This window comes from Sycon ciliatum, chromosome 1 (genome assembly GCF_964019385.1).
Source record: "Sycon ciliatum chromosome 1, ocSycCili1.1, whole genome shotgun sequence".
Classification (NCBI taxonomy): domain Eukaryota; kingdom Metazoa; phylum Porifera; class Calcarea; order Leucosolenida; family Sycettidae; genus Sycon; species Sycon ciliatum.
The window spans coordinates 25,333,396-25,340,722 of NC_088643.1; the positions used below are offsets into that span (position 1 = coordinate 25,333,396).

Here is a 7,327-nt window from a genome sequence, read left to right on the forward strand (position 1 = left end):
GAATATTCCAAGCTCTTCTGAACTAATCCACTTCTCCTGTTGGGTGAGCTTCTGGAGTTTCGAGGAGACTTTCATTTTCTCCCCCACTTCTTCAGACAAACGAAACTCCTCGGAAAGTGAAAGGGTGCCAATTCGAACGCCCCCTTAGATGAGTCAGTTGAGTGTAACCATGATCTCCAGGATGTAAAGTCGGAGACAACGGTATGAACACTGTTGCACACAGCCGAACAATGATATCCTCGTATGTACTGGTGTTTTCTGTCCAGTTTTGCATGTCAGGCCGCCACGCCATGTCTGACGGACTCCAAAAATCTCATGACATTGTTTGCAGAGATTACCCAATTCACACACTATACTATGTGTAGTACAAAGGACGTCATGGCCGCATACCCTAGCAAGTCGCACCAATGCACAAGAGGGCTATCTGCTACATGCATACTAAAACTGCTGGACATGCTGGTACGTAAAAAGAAATGTTGGAAGAGCTCTTTTAAAAGTTCAACCGCAGTAACCACCAACCTATACTCAAATAGAATGTAATGATTAAAAAAACACAAAACAAAAATACATGTTACCAACACCCAGCATTGTGCAGGGCCAGTTTGTTGGGTTTCACAAAGACACTCACTCACACTAAAGCGTGGCTCACACTTGCTTCACAACGACAGTGGCTCACACCTGCTACTGTTTCTTCGCGTGGGCAGCAGTCTCGCGTTCCCAGCGAGCCCTGTCTGCTTGTTCCATGTCCAAATAGGGCTGTCTTGCGGAGTCACTGAGCAGCTTCCACCTTTTCCCAATCTCCGCACCAATGTCACCAAATGGCCGGCTCGGCATCTCCGAACTAACATCGCAATGGTTCTCTTTGGTGAAAAAAGCATAGGCGGACCTGCAGAACACAACACACACCACCACCGCCATCATCACACCATTAGAGAGGTTATGCAAACTGAAAATGCATACAAACTTTCGCTCTACGTCATGAAGTGCGAAACTTCGCACCAACTTTCGCAACTTTGGACGCGAAACGTGCAGGGAACGCGAAATGAACTTGTGTGGGAAGTTTCGTGAGATGGGGTCATGGCGTACGTGCACTTGGTGCATGCAAACTATGAAAATGTGCAGAACGCAAAGTTCGTGCAAAAATTTGTACACACTTTCGCAAGGATTCGCATTGCTGACCTCGAATTATCAGCATAAATCCCACACAATCATTATCTACGTTAGTGGATTCCGTGGAATTAACCGGACATACCCAGTTCGAAGTTAGAATTATAAGAAATGGCTTAACCCTTTACCATCCATGCGTACTTGAATCGATCTCTAGAGATAGATGGACATGCATACACTAAAACAATCGTAACTCGATCGATTCTTGGCGGAATTTAAAGAACTAAGTATCTAGGAAGAAGCCGAAGAGCCCAGCTTTCAATTGCATCAATTGGTGAAGAGCTGCGATGTCGCATTCCAAAGATATTTCGCGCGACATTTCAGCTACGGCAAATGTCAAACTTTCTTTCCGAGTGACTGACCTTGAGCGGGGATTTTCCCCTCTCCTGACATGCTGAGTCACTTTGGCATGCTTTGAGCGCGTGGGCAGCATGAAAAGATTCTCAAGCAAAAAATTTGGAATGTTTACGATGAAGGAGCGAGAAATGGCTGGCGAGGAGAGAATTTCTTCGCATATCCAGCGATGGAGTGTATTTGAAGCTCCCTGGCGCTGGATATGTGATCTCGGTAGTGTCCTGTTTGAGCTCAATGTACGCAGCTCGTGGAGAGCTTTCCAGAATGCCCAAGATTGTGAAAATTGGTTGATTAGAACCGAAGATATTCTCAGAATAAGGTGAGAATTATTGCATTTGGGACTGCTGGGGAAATTTGGTCGGATGGTAAAGGGTTAAAAGGGGGAAGTCCGGTGAAAATTTTAAATTTCAGGGTCCGTAGAGTTTCGGGCGCTGAGTCGAATAGTGTTGGTCTCACATGCCTCCGACAAAGCGTTTTTGAGATATTTCAGTTTGAAAAACTGAGTTCCGGGACTGCGCAATGAAGTCATGTGGCCACGCCACACCCTCTGCAACAGCAGTTAGGTCAAAAGGAGTGCGCGAAACCAATAGTGTCAATATGCCATTCAAATGTTTTGGCGACCGATAGTAGGTGGTGCAAGCGAACCTGAAGACGTAACTCCATGTGAGAGTGAGGATGCAGCCATGGCTGACCTTGATGAGTTCGGTCTGGGGCTGAGAACTTCGGTACTGTAAAACCGGAAGGTTTAACGACCAAAAAGTTAAACGTTTTTTTGTAATTTAGGCATGATAACGTGCAGAAAGTTTAACGATGGCTACCTGGCCACCCATCTGTATGCGCATCTTTACCCAAACATGTCGCAATAACGTTTCTTCAAATATCGAAAAAAATTCGTTAAAACATTAGACTTCGTGACTCGTTAGACTTAGGGCCGACTGCGGCAAATTTTGGTTGCCTGACGAAAACAGAACAGCGTCAAGAATTTGAATCGCGATCACACTACACATGTGGGGAGAGTGAAAATTCAAACTTCATTTCGAGCGTCAAGTGGTAATCTCCACGAACGACGTCAAATTCCTTCACCTTGGGGATCGCCAACACCTTCAGTGCAATCCTTGCAACCATGCTTATGAGTTTTGTTGTTGTCCGTGGCCAATTAGCTCCTCGATATCGAGATTAAAAAATCAGTGATTATCAGCGTCAATGGCGTATCAGCGTCAAATCCTGTTTGGAGCGGAAAAGCGTGGTCCGTTCTTGCTTTTTTTTGGAGCGTCAACTCTCGCTTTTGCCGCTCTGGCGGCAAGTTACTATGGAGATTCGGATTATAATCCTAGGATTATTTCGATTTTGCCGCAGTCTGACCAGGCCCTTAGGCTTATTCAGCTCGCCCCGAGTTGAACTAGCCCTACCCTAGACCCCCGAGCTTATTCAACCCCCAGGGCTTATCTGACCCTCCAGGAAATCGCGATTCCACGGATGCAACAAATTTCGCGATTTTGGCCCAAACCCGCGATTTTCAGCAAAATCCGCTATTTCCCACGTTTTTTTGTTGTTTTCTGCACTATATCTCACATTTTTATGCACTTTTCACGCAGTTCTTTCCGTGATCCTGTAGGTTATTTGCACAGTACGACTCCGGAGTAGATATACGATGCAACAAATTTCGTGATTTGGCCCAAATCCGCAATTTTCTGCAAATAATTCCGCGAATTCCTGGCAAGTTCTGCATCATTCCGCACTTTTCGTCGCATTTTTTGTTACTTTCTGCCGCAATTTCTTGCGCAAGTTTTCGAGAGTTTTTTCCGCAAATTCCCGCAGGGACAGGCTTATAAGCGAGTTTTTCCGTATTTTTCAATTTTGCCTCGTGAACCAGATGAGATGTCACCGTGGACAGTGCGTCTCCTTTGTTTCTTTCTTGGCATTTTTTCTTATGATTTTTCTTTCAGTGGAAGGTCCTAGCCGATCCTTCACCTTCTCGAAAAATAAGTGACAATCGAAAGGGAGTAGAAGCGCGAGCCGGCACTTCTTGATCCAAATTTCATCATACACGAACATTTACCACTGCATTCATGTGCGATTTGAAAATAAAATGCGCGCAGAACTCGCAGTCACTCACCTGAACTCGGCCCCGTACAACCGTCGTGTAAACGGTTGAAAAATAAGACCGAGGCGAATTAGCCCGGGATTATTTTTCTCATGTACAGTAGAGTCACGCACCCAAGAACGTTCTGTCCCCGGGGAAAATTGCAATTCCGCGGCCGCGATTTTTTCCGCGTTTTTTGCGATTTTTTAAAAGACCGCGTTTTCCGCGATTTTCCCGCGTTTTTTGAACTTTTTTGTTGCACTACACGTACACACAGTGCACTGTTCGGTCAGCAACGTCTCATCGTGGCGGCTTTTTACTCAAATATGACGAGTGCTTACACCAGAGACTTGTAACTGATTGATTTCACTACATACTCACTGAAAATTGCCGCACATCAATATTATTCACCGCATATTTACCGCATATTTACCGCAAATTCACCGCAAATCATGCCATATTATGCCGCGTTTTTCCCCGCGTTTTTCGCGATTTTTTTCCGCAATTTTCCCCAGGGACAGAACGTTGTTTCCAAGGGGTTAGCCTGGGACGTTCTTATTTTTTCAGCAATCTGGCTGCGCTCTTATAGCACGTTCTTAGAAACAGTGCGTATTGGATCATATGTATCCCACAAGCTGCCGGAAAACCAACACCACAGTTCTTAGTATTTCAGGCTGGACGTTCTTGGGCTCCACATTCTTCAGCGCGCGACTACTGCAAACGGCCGCTTAGATAGAGGGAATCTGCCTGTACGCACTAGGCAACGGTTCTCTTGACTTCAGTTTAGATTCCACCTAGCAAAGCTGATTTACAATGTAGTAATCCAGAAAAGGAGCTGGCCACATCAACATTGTTTTCACCAAATTGATTACCACAAACTTTTTTTTAAATTGAGCTGATGGGAGTGTCAGTGGCTTGATTTTAACGAACTGGGATCTCTCAAAATACTAATACTGTAACAGCAATAGTGTTTTTTTTGCTATGCACGTGTAGTTGTATGCGTGCATCGAAGTGCGAACACATAATATCATTTACACAACCATTCAAAAGACGGTCTTCAGAAGGTCCACGTGTGCATAGCTGTACAGCCTCAGGAATTACCTCAATCCGAGGGGCTTGGCGTGTTCCTTTTTGAGTGCTGCAAAGTTCTCCCGCGCCTCCGCAGCAGCCGTTTCGTACGGAGCCTTGTCCACTCCGGACATCATCTTCCACTGACTGGCAGCTTTTGCCATGTGCTCGGTAGGCATAATAGACGCAGGTCGCTCTTGCATAGCATCTTTCACGAACAAATTGAAGGGTGACGGGGCTCTTTTCGGCAATTTAGGCTTCTTCCCCGAGGCCGTTGCCATCGGCCTGGCAAGAAGGGGCACACGGGCGAATACAACACGAGACGACAGCATTTTCAGACTTGGACAATGCGGGCACCGTGAGATAATACTGCTGTTTTCACAAAACACATGTTATATTTACATGTTATTATGTTTCGTACTCGTATTTGCAAGCTTGATTCAAATGAAAAATCTTTTTCCAAAAAAATATTGACGACTCGTAGCTCTGCGCAGCTAGCTGCTCGTACCGATCGTACGTCGTCACCATGGTCACCATGGTCACAGCTAGCTAGCTAGCTAGCTGTCCCTGCGGGAATTTGCGGAAAAAACTCTCGAAAACTTGCACTTGCGCAAGAAATTGCGGCAGAAAGTAACAAAAAATGCGACGAAAAGTGCGGAATGATGCAGAACTAATTACTTGCCAGCAATTCGCGGAATTATTTGCAGAAAATTGCGGATTTGGGCCAAATCACGAAATTTGTTGCATCGTATCTACTCGGGACAGCTACAGGGGAGTCGTACTGTGCAAATAACCTACATACAGGATCATGGAAAGAACTGCGTGAAAAGTTTTTATTTTATTTTTTTACGTGGGAACAATAATAGACCTCCCTATTATAGTATTAAGGTGGGACACCACCTTCCAGGGGTCAAAAAATCAACTTTCGATTTGTCACCTTTTTGCTATTGGAAATCAAAGCATATGCCCTGAGGTGTCAGTATTCCAAATTTGAAGCGATTCGGACCAACCGTTGCAGTCATATGACCGTTTGAAATTTGAAAATATTTGAAAAATTTGTACACATCGATGTTCGTACACTAAAAAGTTGAAAAAAATTGTACACATCGCGATGCTCGTGCACTAAACGAGCTGTCAAGATTGTGGCCGTGGAGTTTGGGAGTTTTGAAGCGCTTTTACTTCCAAATTTTGTTGCCATGGCAGCAGTGACCCGTGCCACGTGCAAAAAAAGTGCAAAAAATTCTTTCCCAAAGGACTTCTTTGCTGTTGGCATTGTTGCAGTTTCGAGCGCGATGCACAATGGGGAACAAGAAGAGCAGGTCGTGCAAGCGTCCTGCAAAGAGAAGATTCTCACTGCACGCAGCACCTGTCCAGGAAGCTGCTGAGGGAGTTTATGAAGCTGAAGCAGTGCCAGAGTCCGCCTCGAAGCGCAAGTTGTACGATGGCGTTCCAAAAATAAGAATACAGTGATCATAATAAAAATTAATGGATTCAATTGAGCGATAGTGAGTCGGATTCGGAGGAGAGCTTTGATGGATATGCGCTGGCCTCGAACTGAGACAGTTGCTCCCTCGAGTGATTCCTCGTTCTCTGAAGACTGTCATGGCCCAATCGCTGAAAGTTGTGATTCAGACGCCACTGGACTTGAATTGTTTACGAAATTTGATTTTCTCTGCTTGCTCGTGTAAAATACTGTGGAGGTGAGCTGACCATTGCTGAAACTGCACGTTCTGGCCTTGCATCCACTGTCAGAATCACATGCTGCAATGAAGAGCCAGTGTTCAGCAGGCACCAGCCTGCCAGTGGTGGAGAAGTCAGGACAGTTTTATGAGTGCAATCGCCGCAGTGTTCTGGCATTGCGCACGCTGGGAATTGGCCATGTTGGCTGGCAAATTTTTTGCGGCCTCATGAATTTGCCCCACCTGTTCAGCTATCTGCATTCCAGCGGCACCAGCGAGCATTGTGCAAGGCGGCAAGGTCAGTTGCGCAAATCAGCATGAACGAAGCAGCAGATGAACAAGACAATGGACAGGCCTAAGCATATAACTGCTGTCACCTATGATGGTACGTGAATGAAGCGCGGGTTTTCCTCCCTACACGGTGCGTTTACGGCAATTGACTGGCAAGTCGGGAAGGTCCTTGATGTGCATCTAGCTTCCAAGTACTGCCATGGCTTCAGCTTGTGGAAAGCTCGCCAGGCGCATAGTGAAGTCACAGCTGACGAGTATGAGAAGTGGAAGTCGGGCCATATCCCTCTCTGCTACCGCACCTGGCGTTTTTGCAGAACGCCAGCTCATGTTGGATAGTATTAGAGTGGCCAAGGCTGAGAAGAAGATGAAGCAGGAGGAAAAACAGCGAAGGAAACAAAGGAGGAGGTGCAGGAAGGGAATTGAGGAGCAGATTGTGGAAGCTGAGGGTGTCACATACGAGGCTGGTGGGTTTTAGTTGGAACAATAGTCTTAGAATCTATGAAAAGGACACCTAAATGTTTGTGCTTTTTGGCCTTTTTCTGCCTTCTTGGACATGATTGCGGCTAGTGTGTTTATTTTAGACCTATCAACCCATACATTTTTGGAATCAGTGACTTGTTGCGCAGGGATTGAACTACAATGGTGATCATAGGACCTTTTACATTGGATTTTGAGCTCCCACAGT

The 7,327-nt window shown here is 45.7% G+C and overlaps 1 long non-coding RNA gene across 1 annotated transcript; it reads right to left on the bottom strand.

Annotated features, from left to right (window-relative positions):
- Nucleotides 1–236: 236 nt before the first annotated feature.
- Nucleotides 237–5,083, bottom strand: LOC135819916 (uncharacterized). The gene is made up of 2 exons (XR_010554010.1): nt 4,706–5,083; nt 237–886 (listed from the first exon to the last, which is right to left on the bottom strand). It is a non-coding gene; the product is annotated as an uncharacterized LOC135819916 (long non-coding RNA).
- Between the last annotated feature and the right edge of the window lie 2,244 nt (nt 5,084–7,327).